Here is an 18,996-nt window from a genome sequence, read left to right as displayed (position 1 = left end):
TTCAGAGATAGCATTTATCTTCTCTGAAGATTTGTTATTCTGACCAGGTCTTTTCATACAGAATTTCAATGGAATCCTTAATGATCAGTTTGGCTTTATTAAGGATACATAAACTGCAAACTGTTCACTAAGGCAACCAGTAAAGACAACAAAATATATAATTCAAATCCAGGGTAAAACTTTTCTGTTGCAGATCATAGATATGGCACAAAGATAAGATTGCCTTGGGGAAATAATAAATAAGTTGCAAGGTATTCATTAAAAAAATATATAAACTACTAAAAAATAACTGTTTTCGCTCTAAGTTTTCTGAAAGTTTGAAGTGGAACAAAGGATTCTAGGGGGAAGAAAAAATAAAAAAGAAAGAATAAAAAAGGAAGAAGACTCAGATTTAATTTCTATATTGGATCTCTAAAGTTGGTAAGTGCAAAGGAAATATTTTGTTTACACTGAGCCTACTTGCTTCACTGAGAATCCTTGATACTCACAGTAGCCACAATATAAGTCTCTTCTCAGGTAGCTAACAGAGTCAGGAAAGCAGAGCCAAAAATTGTTATATTAAACATCAGAACAACATCTCCAGTTAACACCAAATTTGAGTAGGACATCATTTGCATCTCTAATGCTTTCCTAACTCACCTCATCTATAGAGGCTATAAGATCTGATATACACCAAGGACAGATGTCCACAAAGACAGAGGAAACACTTTTCCCCACAACTGACAGTACCTAGAGTCAGATACTATTTGAACACACATGAAGGGCTGATATCAGAGAGGTTTCTAGCAATTTCCAGAGTTTTCAGTGAGGTAAGTATGTCTTTACCACAAGTGGAAGAAGTATGAAAGACGTTTAGCACACAAGTACTTGGAATTTACCTGTTTGTTTTTTTTTCATACCTTAAAAAAAGAATGTAAAAACCCAGGTCCACACAAATTCACTCCTGGATTCCCAGCATCTTGCTAGCCTGAAGTATTACTATACTCACCATAACACTAAACTCAGCAAAAGCAGATTAGCAGGAGAGAAAGATAGACTATGTACCAACCAGACAAATACATTCAGGTAATGTACAAATGTAAAAGAAATAAGTTCTTTTTTTTTTTTTTTTTTTTTTTTTTTTTTCCTGACATAACTGCAAAATACTAACCAGCAAGGATTTATACCAATTTACTGGATGAAACATTAGAATCACCAAACCTTGGAAGATGAAAATGACATTGATAAGAGTGAAAACATGCTTCAGAAACCTACTGGAATGCTATTGTTCTTTTCTGTTGAAGACAATTGCCCTTTGTTCATCAAATGTCAATCTGACTTGCTACACCTTTCATAATAAGGGCTTGTGAGTAGGTGTAAATGAAAGAGTCTCTTATTTAAATTGAAATCCTCTTGCAATTCCTTGGAATGCAAATTACAGACTATGTTATACACTGATAGAGATGGTATAAATAGATCTGGCAGAGTCTGAGGGGACCTTTTGAATTGTTCCTAGTAACACGTACCACTTCTGAATTCGGCCTTGAATACAGAAGCAAACACAGAAAGGAAAATTTAACTGCTGGTGGAGAAATTTAGTGTAGGCTGTGCAGAAGTGAACAGGCACAGCAAGAAGGAGGATACCTCCTCCCTTTCATTCAGGGTCAACCAAGAATAATAGCAAAAGACATACCTTACAGTTTCCATGGAAAAGAAAGTTTCACCAAACCTCTTAAAGTCCAACAAAATTGCTGGTATCAAAATGACTCCACGAGACATCAAGTCCAACACTCCATGAAATCCAGTCCTGTTTTGGACCATGACAGAAATGTCCAAAACACCAGAAATTGTGAGATGAGATGCCACAGGAGACATACAAATCTCTAATGGTGAGGACTTGTCATTAATAATAATAAAATAAATAAATAAATAAGTCCACAGAAGTATAACCTTGTTACTGCCAGGATGTAATGTATGGCTTATCCTTTAGTTTCTTAACTGAGAAGCCAAGTGCTACCAACAGTGGTCTTGAGACTTGGAAGTGCAAACTTCAGCATGTCTGCCTGTAACAGTATATTGAGCCTGCGTGGCAGTCAAATAATCTATCCTTTCTTTGCTCACTGCAGGTTAAATGTTATGCTGGATAATAACTTCTTTTTTTAATACTTTGCCACAATAATCAAAACATCAACTGATAAGGAAAAAAAACTAGAGAGCAGGTTAAAAAACAAACAAACAAACAAACAAACAAACAAAAACCACAGAAAAAAACACAGAAAAAAACACAGGAAAGTACTATATGTTGGCTTGAGCAAGGATAAAGACAAAATACCTGAGGATCAATTCATGAAGTTATTTAGGCGTCAGGCTGCCTACAATCATTCATTTCAATAGAAAATTTAAAAAAAATTAAGTTTACTAGCTGCTCACTGGGCAACAGGCTTTTTTTTAAAGTTACTTTTATTATTGCTTTTGATCACAACTTTATTAGCATGCTGAACATGACAGTACAGGACATGCAGATGATGCTTTGTGCTAATCAAGCTTCGTGGCAGAAACATTACGTTTCAAGTGTAGGTTCAGTACTTAACATGAAGTACAATACATGGGATGAGCAGTATAAAGCAGTCAAAAGTGAAACAGAAAAAATACTTAACTACAGGGGCCAAAGCCTGTGCAATGACAGTTCCCAAAGGGAAACTACTTTTATATTCCATTTTAGCTATACAGCAAATTCTCTATGCATCGATGTGAAGCATACAGCCAGTGTAAACAGACCAGTTTGTATCCCACTTCAAAACATAAAAATAAGGAAGAGAAAGAAAGTCAGAAACAAATTTGAAAAGCCTTCTCGCAAATCTGCAACGTCTTTTGAAAAAGAAGCCTTATAGAAGCCATTAAATATGTTTTGACACCAGCAGTGACACTGGTGAGAGAAAGAAAAGTTAAGAAACCCACTATCATCTTGACCTCAAGTCAATGACAAGGCTGACATACCAAACCTCTTCTGGCAAAGTGCACTCTGTAGTTGCATGAAAAAAAGCTATGGGATGCAGCAATGTATAATTCTCGCTCTGAGCAAAAGAAAGAGCAGCATTTTTACACTTCGGTAAAACTGGGTCTGGACAATAGGGAACCAAAAACTCATTTGGATACATGCGGTGTTTTTAAAACACATCACCAGGATCTTCAAATCGATCCAGTACCTGATGGCAGGCAGCACTGAGATCTCAGCACAGAGATGTATGATGACCAGCTATTGTGCATGCTTAAAATCTCAGTGGTTATATTACTGTACAAGTTCTTATTTTGTGAAAGGAGGGCTGAGTGAAACCTGCAAGCAGGGAATTATAGTAATCCAGACAAGATGTCACGGAAGCATGAATTAACGTTTCAGTACCTCTATGTGACAATGCTCTCAAACTTGTTAAATTTTCAGCTTGATAATAAGAGTTTTGTTCCCCTTGAACACATATGATCCCCAAAGAGAAACCCTCAATTAAGGTTTACCTCTACATTCTGCACAGATGAAGACCAAGCAGTATTTATGTGTGGTACAGTGAAGGGACAAAATCTTCAGACACAGTGTTAACAGCATTATTAAGCACAGTTGTCCCATCTTTTTCATGTTTAAAGCAATTTTGGGGCACTCAGAACTAGACTTCATAGGAAACGGGGATCAGATGCTCCTACTGAGTCTGGAGCAAAATAATGTCTTATTTCCAATAGCTGTGCAAGCTTTTTACTTCTACTCTTCTTATCTTCCCTTGGATCTTCTTATCCTTTTTTGTCTATGATGCTTAATCAGAGACATAGTAGTTTAAACTGCTATGTGACCTGAGAGATGACTTCTTTATCACCTTTGCACTTCTATAAATAAGTAAGTGATAGATAAATTACAGCAGAAAGCTTAGACAGAAACCTGAGCTAATAATTTTTTATGGTCAAAATCCTGGCATTGTAACCTTTACATAGCACTTGGAGCTGGCAAAACTTGCACAGGAGTGAATAAGTGCATTATCAGAGACAAATCTGAGTAAAAACTAAGGAGAGGCCTCAAGATTTGGCCCTTGTTGACCCGCTTATAATTTCTTGTAAGTATACTATGCCAGTTTTAAAAAACATTCTTTTAAAAAGGATTCAGGAAAGTCATCTCTGTATTATTTTACAAAACACTATCATATCAATGTCACTGGGGTATTCTCCAAGCATTTCTCAAACAAATGCACTATGCTACCTAGAATCACTTCAGTTTTCTTGGTAAGAAATTCTAGAACTTCTGCTTCACAAATCTCTTGAGCCAAAAAAGACAGCATTAACATTAGAGTATCTCCAAAGTAAACTAAAGCAACTCTAAAGTATTTCTGAGTATACTACAGTATTTCTAAACTATTTTATAAGGGCTATGGCTTTCAAATGAGATCGGTAGCCCTTACAGTACAAAAAAAACCAACCCAACAACATATATCCTGAACTACAGTCACTACTCAACAGGTTTCGCTGACATAGCTAGAAATAAGCACTGTTTATTTTTTATTATTTCCTTTCATCAAGCATTTGAGGAAACAGGGCTATGATGAGCTTTAAGAAACTAAGCCCTACACTGGGCAAAACTGCTATACCTCGGATAGATTTTCACCTGTTTTAAATTTCAGAAATTTTTGTAAAGCAAGCTTGGAACAACAGAAGGGGATGACAGTGCCTTGTACCAGAACACAAGAAATGGAAAAGGACAAAAAAAAGTCCCTCTGGTCTGGTCACCCAGGTGCACTGCTTGCTCCTGATCTCCTTAGGTTAGCCACCTGTTCTCACTTGGTCCTGAACCATTGGTTCAGTCTGTGACCTGGCAATTCCCATGCAGCAAGTAAATGTAATTACATATGCTCACCTTATACTTACTTTAAAAAACAAACAAACAAAAAATAAAAGGCAATAAATGTTCTTTCAAGATGATATCACCATCTTTTCCGAGATGGCAGAGTTAACGCAAGCAGTGTATTCTATCTACAAATATTTTTGTATGGATGCACTTGAAAACAGTGCTCAGGGACATGATTTAGCAGAGAGTTGTTAGGGTAGTATGGTTAGGTTGTGGTTGGACTTGATGATCTTGAAGGTCTTTTCCAGCCTGAGTGATTCTATGATTCTGTATGATAAAAGCCCCTGTGCATATCTACAAAGGTATCTAAGGAGTAAAGGTATCTGAGGGAGTCAGAGGGATCCCAAATAATGTCTTTGCTGGGCTACTCCCAGACCACCACAAGCCAGCAGCCTATCAGAGGCCCATCTCCACAAATCCAGAGGATTACTGAGGCACAAAGGCAGGTAGGAACACAAATTCCTCACTCCCAAGGAACAAACACCCTGTCCAAGTCTAACTCAGGGCTGCACCAGCAGAGCCTCAGCTCCAGCATAGAGATGTGAAACAGTACACATTGATCCTAGGGGTGCAGAGCTGCAACTCTTTTGGGATGTCAGATCCATCATGTATATACATCGTGATGTATTTTTCTCTAACAGAACCAGGGAAGATAAATTCAGAGCTGTTAATTTTGTAGTTTCCTCTTATCTTCTATATCTTAGATTCAATATCGCCTTTTCTTCTCCATTTTTCAAAAAAAATCATAATACTTGTGAAACACATCAACAGCTCCACTCAGCTCAATACATATGGATTCAAATATAAGAAACAGAGAACAGATATTGTTTGCTATTAACAGCTACACGCTCCATCAGAAGTTTCTTTTATCATTGCTCAAAAGCCCCGAAAATCCTAGCAGTAGCCTCTACCCAGTTTCATTACCCAGTGCACTTAATGTAAATAACATTGCTATTGTATGCCAGGAATGCTAGTCACTTTTAAGGGCAGGTGTTACATTCATACTGATTATATGGGGTACTAATTCTATCATTACCGGAAAGCAGCTGTTTTCTTATCAGCTACTTGGAAAGCCGGCTTCATTGAAATCAGCAAAGCACAGGATAATTGTGCCTTCTGGTATTTTTTAAATTCTCACCTCCACTTAGGAGCTCTTCTTTTGTCTGTCTCCTGCATGCCCAGGATTCAGTAATCACCGCCTTTCGAAAATATAAGATTTTCTTTAAATATAATAATCATTTGAAAATATTTTTTATTCTTTTATCTCCTGACTATAAAAGCCTTTTGGTATATTCAAGTCATATTTTCAAACATCCTTCTGTTAATAGGAAGATAAAAGTGTAAATATTTGCTTAGCTGAAAGCTGAGATTCTTTCTCGAACACATGATTCACAAAGAGAGTTTTAAGAGCAAGAACATCAGATTTTACAAGACTCACAATGAAGGATGGTGTCACAGTGTGGGCTTTGTATTAAGTATATACACATTTTTTTGCATAACTAGGGCCATAGTCTCTACAGTTGGGTGTCTTCACTTCAGTCATGTGTAGAGGAAAAAGTAAAAGCAGACAGTAAATTGATTATTTACACATCTCCCTTCTAATTCTGCAGGGGGAAAAAAAGTCATTTATGTCAAATGAGAAGAAGAATTAAGAAATTTTTGTCCTTCCTATTAAAAACAACAACAACAGAAACATAGATGTCCCTACTGTTAAAAAAAACTGTTTCACCTTTGCATTCGTAAGTATGAAAATAATACAACAAACCCTGCTCTCCAAACATACTGTTGTAAATTCAATCTAGAGAAACCTAATCTACATACATATCTAAAAGCAGTGAGAAGTGCCTTGCTAGAAAAATAAACCTTGGTAAAGCCATATAGGGAATGGCTTTCCTGGTTTTCAGTGCAAGAAACAAATATTTATATCCAATTGTTCAGCAATAAAAGGTTCCTGTGTAATTAAGTTACTTCTAATTACATATTTTGAAGCTAAAGTTGGAGTGAATTCAGAACAAACACATTTTAAGTATGCTGGTGGGAATCTCAAAAGAAAAACTCCTACCAGGCTTGTGTGTACCTTCATGTGTGCCTGTGTTTGCACACATATAAATCAAAGGAGATCCCACACTGGGCTACAGGGAAGGCTCAGCAGTGCCCCAAAACTGTGCATTTACACTTATATATGCATCAGTATGGAAATCTATTAGGTACAAATCGTTACACGTTAGGTACTGCACTGCTAATCTCCATTCCTGCAAAGCCTGCAGTAGCTCAATCCGAAAAAGAGTTGTAATGGAATTGCAGAGCTTTTGCAGGTGTCTGTCCATTTTTGTGTTTACTTTATAATTACTCCAGGAGTTGATATTCATGCTTTACTAGTTCTACTCTGATGATGAACAGCCTATACTGTTCTTAAAACTCTGATGCCACTGCACATTCCTACTAAGATAAAAAAATTAAAGAAGAATGGTTGTAGCAGGGTTCATAAAGATCCTGATCTCCCCAGACTGAGAGTCCCCTCTGGTTGCAGAAGACTTCTGAAGTCTGGGGGATTGTCTGCTTTTAATATAGACAGTAAAAAGAAATATAAAATATAGTATGAATCCTGCGAAATTACAGCACATATTTTAACAATAGCCAATGGCTACTTCTTAGCTAGTCCCCTAAGAAAACAAATCAAAAACAGTGGAAACTCAGAGATATATAGCAGGCCTAATCCAAAAATAATGAAGTGTCCCAAATTATTGTCCACTTGACAATTACAGCAGGGGCACAGTCTATCAAAATAATGCAGGGATAACTGAGACAGTTTGACAGAAATTTCCCAGGCCAAAACAACGTTGGGTCAGGCAGAATAATCTGTGAGGGTAATAAAGCACCGTGGAAGCAAACACTCCTAAACATAAACATTGCCTATTACCCTGGAGTAAAAATTATGGACAACTTAAAAGATAACAAATTTTAAGAAAACAAAAGGCTGCCTAGGGACACCTAAGCAGGCATTTGGCTTTACACGAGGCCATTCTTAAAACCAGCAAATCTCAAATCTGCCTGACATAAAGTGTTTCATTAATTCACGGGGCAAATGAGAAAAAGAACATAGTGGGTCTATAAAAGATACTATCTGTATTTTAATGCTTCACATTTTATCTCCATAAAAGTAAGATTGAATATTGAGATGCAGGCAGCCTATCCATTGTATGCACGGTGAATCTTAAAAAGGGAATTGTAACTGGTCCCACTGGCTGTCTCCACCACTGCAGTCCTTCTGGCTCCACCAGATCTGGTTCTGCTGCAAATTTCCAGGAGAGAGCTGCCAGGTCCCACCAGCTGGTGACTCTACTGCCTCCTGTCCATCTCTCTAAGACTCCTCTGGGCTAAAAAGGTCTAAAAAAAGAAACTGATAGATGACACTGTCCATGTTGTTCTGTTCATCCATGCTTATAACAATAACACAATCAGAGTAGATATGCTTTAGAACCTCCTTCTAATCAGCAAATATTGCTAATTCCTGACTGTAATCTGGTTTCTATCATGGCCAGGAGATTAACTTTTACCACTGAGCTGACTGACCTACATGTGCTCCCATTGATACTAGGCTCCATTTTAGGCGCTTCAGGCATAACACCAGAGGTAAGGGAGGATCTACTGGCCCTCTGGAAGTACTTTAAGACAGCTCATGAGGCTCTTACGACCTTTGCAATCCACCCTGACCTCATGTCAGGAAGAAAAAGACTGAATTAACCAACATTTCTTAATTGCAATCCAGAGTGAAACAATTACCTGGCGAAGTCATCTCTGATCAGAACAGCTCTGCTGCAAATTTGCTGCAAATTGCATACTGCATTGCCACCTAGTGAATAAATGTGGAAATTCAGCAAAAATGAAACAACAGCATATAGCAGTAAGCTTACGACATAGGATCCTGTAAATTCACAGATGTGTGGCTCCCTCGTGATAACTATATGGTGTGAGCTGGTGTTTACTGGACATTGTATTTGTTGGGTCTGCATGTCTGTGCATGTCCTGCCTAATCGCAGTGTGTGTATGCATAATATTGACTGCATTTGCAGATTGTCCCCTTTAATGAATGTAAATTTTACCTTAAAAATATGCATTTGTTACCATCAGTGTTAAGGAAGAACAGAAAACTTATGTGGTGCTGTCTGCCATGTCTGCCATCATACCACCCATGTCACTGCCTACATGACATTACATCAAATTTGTTCAGAGCTCCAAGACAGCTCAAAATCTGCTTAGATAAAAATCAGACTATGCTAGTTTACCTGGACTCTGCTACCAACAAGCTGGCCTACCAGAAGATTTGACATGGCTTCCAACAAAGACTGTGTGAATAAAAGTTCTGTGGTGAAGTTCTTGACAAATTGCCAGTGATATCTTGACAGCCTCCATATGAGCTTTCATGTCATGCTCAAGGCAGTTTAGGGGCTGACACGGGACATGGCAATGCCAGACAAGAGTAGGTGCAATGCAAACGTGCTGATCAGAGATTATGAAGGCACAAGGCAGTGCTGTACAGCAAAAAACTTTTGAATGTACTCCATCACTGTGATTGCCAACAGAGTTGTTTCAGATGACATCTTCTTCACTGCCACTCTTCGCTGAGAATTCAAGGTCAAGATATGAAAAGTTCAAGGATCTGTTTATCATTACTCTCTCCTGGAGGAAAATTCCAGTTCCTGAGAAAAATATAACAAAATGAACTATATGGCACAGATTGTCTGTTTGGCATATTCTAGATCAATACATAGAAAGGCTAATGTAATGCTTTCATTGCTTGTGTACTTAGGCATTCACATAGAAAGATGTAACCATACAAAATCACAACTCCTAACATGAAACAACTGTAAATTACTCATGGCATTTATGTCAACTTGGACTTTTTTTTTTTCTTTTTCTCCTAGTGCTGTTGAATTTTTTATTTTTGTAATTAGAATTTTATAATTCTGGAGTAGTAAAAAGTGACATATGTTTAACTATCAGCTGGAAATGAAAGGCATTTCTTGCAATGATGTCCTTAATTTTAACTGGATACATATGGACATCACAGTGAAATTAAGTGACAACCTATAATTCAAAAGTTTTGATTTCAAAATCTGTTTGTTTGTGTGTGCATATATACACAAACATTTACTAATTTGTACTGCTCTATAGGACAGTAGTGGACAGCATGACCAGATGCAGATGATCCAGCTGTGTATCTAGTTACAAAGTCATTTGTTAATCAAGAGTCATCCTCAGTGTTATCCTTACTCAGTTGGGTTTGTTTCTGTTAGCTCAAAATCATTAGAATTCACTTAAATAAATACAGCTCGTGGACTCTAATGCTGCTTCTGTTTCACAAGACAAACACTGAAAAACACTGATTGAAAGTCTATGCACATATCTGACTATGTCAAATGTAGGGGAAGTTCTATGTCCCATCTGGTTTTCAAGGGAATTTTATTACATCTCTTAGATATATTTTTCAGCTTCTAAGTATTATGTTTATTACACAAATTGATTTTTAATCTGTTTTTCTCCTTGACTGAAACCTGTTTTCATAAGCGAGACACTGAAATGATATTCTCTTTCTTCTGCTACTTCTGACATGCTGTAGATAGAATCGTAATTTCATACTTTCTGTAGACTAGCAGGAGTCTGTATTTGCTACTTCAAAGCCAGATATGTGCAAAGCTAATGAATGTAAGATCTTAAAAACAAGCAGAAGCATTACTTATAACTAATGCTTCTATAGCTTTAGGAATAAACACTAGTCAAAGATGACGCTTTGGTGGAATATCTTTCAAAGATCAAAAAATAAATTGCAGCAAAAGGACATGCTAAATTTTTAAAACTACAAATGTACTCCTTTCACATTATCTGATCTATTTAATTCCTGATTAATATTCTAGCACAACAGATTTTATTTCAAAGGGCTGAGCAGACTCAGTCTAATTTATTTTCACATACCCGTGTAGCAACTGGGAGAGTCACAGACTATATGACAGTTTAGTAGTACACAAACCACCGTGGGGAAATGATAGGGGAAAAAAAACAAAAACCAAAACAAACAAACAACCAAAAAATACCACCAGAAGGACAGAAACAGAAACAATTTAAATTTGAAAGCAAACATTACAGGAAAGAAAATTGAAACTGCTGAAGTGATAAACATCACAAACCGAATTGACACCAGCCATTCACACGTAGAAAGTGAACCATTTGCCAGAGAAAGCATGTGAAAAGAATGTGCCATCACTATTTTACATTGATGAAGCTGTTTTTAACAAAGCACTGGGTATTATTACATATCAGGTACTGGAAGATAACACAATCCCTGATTATATATACTTTTTCTGAGTGTGTAAAATGGAACAATTTGTATGCCTGATATGAAATTAAACACTAAAGTCTATTAGAATGCACGCTTGATTGGAACAAACTCTCATAACAACAATAAATATATCATAGAACACAACTTTAGCAATCACTTAGAGAAAAGTGATGGCACTTTTTCAGTCAAAGGCAGTAAAAAGGCAGCAACCACCTTTGTTCCAATAATGATTTTACTGATTAAAGTAGCTCCCAGGTGGCACATTACTTAGGCATGATCACACTTTCAATTCAAGGATTACTGAAATTCTAAAAATGTTAGGAAAGTTTTCCATACAAATAAAACGATGTATTTTCTCTCAAAGTCTGCAAGTAGTTTAATTTTAAGCAATGTTTACTGGGATAGGTCTTTTGGACAAAATTCCATTAAACACTGTGACACCTATGGATTAAGTCAACACTTCAGTATTTATGGGAATTTCTTACAACTCAGCAGAGAATAAACAACATAATAAGTTATATGGAAAAATCAGCAAAAATTTGTTTGAGTTATTATGACTTAGGGCAAGGACAATTGCTCATGATCACCTGCTCCTCTCCTTTGCTAATATACCCCTAATAACCTATGGTTTGATTAAAGATCATTAAATTGGTATATTTCCTCAACCTTTTCTAGCTGCCAAGTAACACATGTAATTATTCAATGGAGTACAGTAAAGAAAGATGATGCACCTAATATAAAAGAAAAAAAATTATAAAATCAGTGAAGTTAAATTAAGATGCTTTTTGTAGAAAAGAGAATATAGGGTGGGAGTGCTTCCATCATCCATGTGCTATTCTATATAACTCTGCCAATATCTCTGTCTCATTTAATGTGCTGTTTCTCTCCAGTCACCTACTGTATGGGAAACTGGTAATCACAGCCTGAACCTCTGATTAATCAGCTGAGGCAAGAATCTGGTCAGCTGTGGGAGCACAGGTGAGAGTAATTTAGCTGTGCTCTTGAAAGGGGTGGAGCTTGACTCCACCTCCTCTACACCTCATTTAAGGGCTGACCACCACTAAGGTGGCATCTCTCTTGGAGGTTGCCTCCTGGTGGAGATTGTCTCAGCATTTTCCAGCAAAGGAATCTGTATTGGTGAGTTTTTCCCTATAAATAGCCTTCTGGATGTCTGTTACCATCTTTGTATCATTTTACCTTACATATATAAACCCACACTAAACCATGGTTTTTTCACTCAGGGATGTTGTATAACTGGGCAGGTACTGTTGGATGCCGGGAGAGTTCTCTGAAAGTGCTTACATGTATATCTCACTGCTGTGAATGAAGCTGCAGGCTGTTTTGCACATCCCTGGACTAGAAGAAGTAGAACTGGAGCCAGCATACTCAGGTAGCTGAAGATTTTAATTCTAGGCTGAGCAGTTATTTGGGGATTTGCTGTTTTGAACTCAGATGCTTACTTTCCTTATCAGCCTCCATTTTTATAAACCAGCTATTGGTCACACTCAAAAAGGATGTGAATTCCTGCTTACTCATTTGTATGTAGTTTTGCACAGTTGTTAGTTTAGCAGCTAAGCACGAGTCAGGAGCTTGCATAGCTTTGTGAGGGTAGGATAGGCACATTTTAAACCTGACTACTGCAAACTATCATTTATTTGAAATGTCATATGGTACTCTTTCTAAGTATAATCTTGTAAATATAAATGATGTGTTTTCTCATTACATCTTGTTATTCTGATGACAAGGGAGCCAGATGTGATAAATTAGTCCTATTATGTGAAGTAACATGTTCACGCAAATTCTGAACACTTTCTGGTGAATGAATTGCTAGTACAGGGGTTAATCTAAGCTGCAATGCACCATCTATTATTCTTGAAATGAATTTCGCTAAAACAAACTAATGGAGTAATGCCTGTAGAATAAAAGACACCCACATATTTTTATTGCTTGTGATTATGAATTTGAATCTTGAAGTCACAGGGTTACCTTTCATATATGAATACAAATAATACATGGTAGATTATATAATACAAGAAATGTGTTGGGATAAATGAGGGAAAACAGTTAATATCAATCCTCTTGACAAGGAATGTTATATAGCAAATACATGTTTTAAGTGAAAATTCTGGCAGGCTATTTACAAACAAACAAAAAAGTATTATTTCTATTTTGAAGCTTGATTATTTTATTGAGTCATAACAAGGCATCTTATACCATAGCAGCTCAAAATTAAGACCTGTTTGGATGGAGGTCTATACAGCAACTCCATAGTTTAAGTATGGCATTATTCAGCTTTTTATTAAGTTTTAGGATATTCTGAATATGCTAAGTGAAACAAAGTGCTAATAACTTTCCACTTTTCTATAACTTATCTGCCATTTTGAGCAGGTTATTTAAATACGTGTGTATACACTTAAGTACAGAAAATTTCTGTGAGAAAAACAGCAAAAGTCTGTATCATGCTCAGTATTACCAGTGGTAAAATGTAATAAATGTACTGCGTTTTCTATTCACCATTTTTATGAAGGCTCTGAAGCTTCTTAATCAAAATTATAGAATTAATCTGCATTGTTGCAAACAAAAACTATATTTAATAGAAAAACCCAAGAAAGTCAGATGATATACATTCTAACTCCACTCTCTTATATCAATATTATGCCTCTGTTTATCACTCAAATTAATGGTGTTTAGCTTGCATAAGTCTGGTTTAATAAAATAGAATAACTGGTGCAGAAACTAAAGACTAAGCAGAAAGGAGGCTGTAACCACTATTTCAAAACATATGGATAATAATCTGGGTAACAGACGTGATAAAATGTATATCCTAGAAATAAAAAAGCAATGACAAGGGATCCATAACAATATGGAAATACAAATCTATGAAACTCAGCTTTTTTAAGTAAAGCCTACATGATGAGCCTAACTTTTTGACTAAGTCTACAGCTGTTATTGTTATGGTGATTGGCAAGGTTGTAAAATTTCAAATTTATTGAGCTGAACTAGATTTGCTTCTAAATAAAGGAGAAATGGAAAGGCTACTGGGAGAATGAACAGACAATGATGCTGGACTTGACCAACAGGAATTTTTAGCTTAGTGATGATTTTGATTAACATTTTAGAAGATTATTTTTATCTGAAAAGGTGTATACGAACATGTTTGTGAAAGTCAAGACAGTGGAAAAAAAATGACTACAGATAATCCTAAACAGATAATATCTGTCTTGTGTGCCGTTACATGTGTTGCTTTCAACTAATGGAGTTCCAGGTCAGAAGGAAAGATACGCATCCCTTTTTTAAAATGACCTCATGCACCCTGCATGGCATAGAGCTCCAGGCAATAGCCATATGTATCTCTTAGTTGAATTAGTTCTGCTGATGAGAGAGTAGTCATTTACTGGATACTTTTCCAACTAGGCTGAAGGAACCACCTACACAAGCAAGCGTCTGGCAGTCAGTTCAGCTATTATTTATTCACAATCTGAATTCATATTTATACTACAAAAGCAATGTAGCCTAACCTTTCAATGCATTTCTAAATTATAAATCTAAAATGCAATATAAAATCGCAGCTCTGGAGAGAGGAAAGAACATAGTAGATTGAGATTTATCTAGGGAGTGGGTGAGTTTAACACATGAAATTATTCTAAAAGTGAATATCATAGATGACAGCAAATGTAAGAAACCATTCTTTTTCCTGAAGAAAAAGCTTCTGAATTTGAGAAAGTTATACTGGATGAAAACACAAAATCAGAAGAGAAACTGCTGGTCTTGTTTCAATCTATGCAGTCCCCTTCGTATTCTTTGGCTTTACATTGGTGTCACCATGAAAGGTTGAGATTATTATACTCAGATTAAATCCTCACAAAATAAGTAAACCCAAATTCATAGCTGAAGCTGTTGGCTTGCCCTGTTGTCTCCAGGCATCATATCTTATGATTTAATCAGTACAGAAGGTCAATTTCTGGCACAAAAGTGAACTCAGAAATGTAGCGCTGGCTCATAACTTTGTATTTCTGTGCTTTGTATCTCAGTCAGTTCATCTTAAAATATAGTTGGCAAAATGCTATCTAGAGAGTTTTTGTTGGAGATTCAAGCTTGTCTGTCTGAAGGCAAAAAAGATGCAATTTCCACTTAATAACCCCTGTCATTAGTATCTGAGTCCAGAGGAACTTCCAAAGGACAATAAGTGAATGGCTGGTACATTGCTGGAATAGATTCTCAAAATGACTTTGACCTGATTTCTGTACTTCTGCAGTGGCTTAGAAGAACTGCAGAGCTGAAGGTAGATTCAATTCAGACATCACAGAGTAGCAGCTAGCACTTTACCTCCACACATCACCTTTCTTAAAATGTCTTTAACGCTTTTCAACCATGTTTACATTGTATATTGCAATGCTGTGATAACTCAGCAAGCTTTATGTGGATGAACTTCAGTATGAGACACAGAAGTCAGAATATAACAAGGGCAATACATTGGTATGCACAGACTAATAAGGGAATATATGGAGTAGTACAGAGTAGTATTAGTGTGTCCTAAGCAACAGTCAGCTACTGCAGAGAAAACACCTTGGACAGAGAATTCTGTATTGATGTCACACAGTTTTCTTTGTGAAATCAGGGTTCAAAAATTGTAAATTACCTATCATAACTATTAATTATTACTTTATTGTGTTCTAACCCTGAAAACACCATAGTGCTGCGCATACTGGTATGTTCTCTTGTTTTAAGCAAGGACAATCCTATTCAAACTCTTGGTAGATAGACTCAAATCACTCAAAATTGATGTGGATGCTATAAGCTGTTATATGTATTATAATAGAAGTTTTTGGTTACCATCCTCTAAACATTGAAAACTTTAAGTATGATCATTAACAAAGTTGAGACAACCTTCAGAGTTCAAGGAAGCAAACAATAACTTGCTGTATTTGTCCAAAAACTTTATTATTGCCATGGATCACATTTATGAAGACATCATAAAGTTACAAACAGTAGTAATAAAAAAACAGTTTCAACAATGTAAAGTGGCCCATTACATGTTCCATATGACAACTTTAATACTGCAGTGGACGAGTGTAACAATTATGAGAAAGAAATATATTACACCTAGCTTGTTTTGAGAAGAACACCAGAACAGGCCAAAACAATACTGTATGAACACGATATTCTGTAACTAATAATTATTTTGAGGTTAAAAAGTAAGAATGTAAGCTGTTGCAATTGGGCAATGCAATTAAAAACACTGGTAACAAAAACAGCTTTAGCAATGGAGATACAATTATTAATTGTTGTTTAGATACCATTAATAGTTGCATGGTTATTTTAATCAGCATCTGTATTTTTTCTTATTATGTATATTAATGCTCATCAAGGAGGGCAAAACTAGGACACACCAGTGCTATGTGCTGTACAGATTTAAAATAAAGTGGCAACATTTATCCAAAAGAGCTTACAGTGCAAGAGAAATACACATAACACACAGGAAAAGAGGAAGATAAAAAAACATGAAAGAAGTATGGGAAGTAAAGGTCTTGATAACCATGTGACTTCAACATTGCACATTTTGACAGATCTCATGCTGATGTTGAGTTATAAGGAGGATTCAGAGGAAGATAACTAAGTAGCTTTGAAAATATGTACAAAGGGCTCTTCTCACGCTATTCCTGAAAGAGAGCATAAAGGTCTTTCAAAGAAAATTTAATAGGCAGATGATGGGGATATCCATGATAAATAAATCTCTCCAACCCTTCCAGTGTCATTTGGTCAATGAGAGAAAATAGGTAGCAGGAGACAAAGCCATGAAAGGCATCAGAGGGAAAAAGATTTCAAAAAGAGAAGGAGAGCATAGTGCTTCCACACATTTACCTAAAGCATAAAACAGCAGCTTAAAGTAATTTGAAAATGCATTTTAATTGCAAGCAAGATGGATTCAAAATTCTAAGCTTCATAATAAACGCTTATCAAACAGTTGACTATTTTTGTTAAGAAAATTTCTCTCAGGTTTGGTTTCTGTATGTCTGTGTATGTTAATCTTCAAATGTGTAAGTAAAATCATGATAAAACTGTAACCAAATTTAAAATATAACTTCAATGCTTAATTAGATTTCAAAGCATACTTTGGAAAATCTGAGACAGCAAAATGAGCTAGGCATGCATTTTTTTGAACAGATGGTGCTAGATTAGGTCATGAAGATGTAATTGAGGTCAGATTATGGTCACTGTAGGAATAGACTCTCTCCATGAAAGAGGTGAATTTCTTCCTGTGTTTGTTTTTTTTTTAATTAATTATTCAGTACCATCTGATCTCAGTGCTTTCTGTTGTAGATCTTCTCAGTAATCCCTTGTCCATAGAAGTCTTTCTGTAGAATATTATTTCAATATTATACATTTGAGGAAAGATTCTGATAACAGAACCACTGATTTGCTTTCCAGCCACAGAAACACTTAGAAGTCTCACCATTTATTTAGTTATAGGCTGTAAGATATTAGTATCAGGAGACAAAGCACATTTTTACTTTTGATGAACTGACCAAAAAGACCAGCTAATTTTCATGACAATACAAACAAGTTTTAAATTCAAAGACCACTTTTTAAATACTTAGTGTCAGGGGCAGAGGGCAAATCAAACATCCAGATAGTTGTGGCAGTACTGACTTGCATAGCTTGACACATACTGGTCAAATTATCCTCACAATTTAGCATATGAAACCAGAATAGTACTATCACCCCAGCTGATAATTGGATGTCAACCAGAAGGGATTATGGCTGTCCCAGTGGCAGAGTTTTATTACTTCACAATGGTCCATTTTATCTGGTTAAAAGAAAACAATATTTGAAAAACATCATGTATATATCAACTCTAAGAGCAAGTTTGATTATATTTTTCCTCTTCACTTATTACTCGAATTATTTTACCAAAAACCTTGTTCTCTGTTTTCCTTCAGCTAACATTAAATCAGACTTTTTATTTTTGCCCTTTTTTTCTTACTGAAAAGCTTTATGGAGAAATACGTGATGGAAATAGCATTATCAGAATAGTAATATCAGAAATAAATCAGCTAACACTGTTTACCTGAGTAGAGTTTTCTCTGGGTTACCTGCAGCTTTGCTGTTGGGAACTGGCAGAAACCAGGGCCGTTATTACTAAACTCAGACTCAATAGTGTAACTGTATTTTATTATTTTCTTACTTCAGTTGTAAAGGATAGTACGTATGCTTTGCGACCACCATTTAATTCCAAAGGGTGTGAATCATTTGGTGCAATAAAAATAATATTGCTTTAGCCTTTCTCAGCCAGCTTGGGCACACTTACAATTTATGTATACCTACAATTTTTGATCTTGTTGAGCACATGAAATCCACTTATCTCCTTACTGTAAATACAAGACCTGCTACAGTGTTGGTAAGATGTAACTGGTGTTTGTATCCACAACCTCTTTGGGCAACATGTCCAGCACCTCATCACTCTCTGAGTAAAAAACATCTTCCTAACATCTGATCTAAACCTGCTCTCTTTTAGTTTAAAGCCCTTCCTCTTTGACCCATTGCTATCAGACCGTGTAAAAAGTCAGTACACCCCCTTGCCTGCAAACTCTCTTTAAGCGCTGGAAAGCTGCAATGAGCTTTTGTTTTGTTTATCGGAAAGAACTGGGGACACTGAGTTGATTTTTGTCTCTCTATTCTTTTATGTTTGTTTTAGTAGAGTATTTTGTATCCACTTCCTCTGGTAGAAACAGAAACCACGCTTTTATAACGCAGCTCAGTGCTGGCTGCCACCAAGCATCGGGCTGCAACACCGTCAGCC

Source organism: Excalfactoria chinensis, chromosome 4 (assembly GCF_039878825.1).
Source record: "Excalfactoria chinensis isolate bCotChi1 chromosome 4, bCotChi1.hap2, whole genome shotgun sequence".
Taxonomy (NCBI): domain Eukaryota; kingdom Metazoa; phylum Chordata; class Aves; order Galliformes; family Phasianidae; genus Excalfactoria; species Excalfactoria chinensis.
The sequence above is the reverse complement of the archived record's forward strand: the minus strand, read 5'-3'. Positions refer to the sequence as shown.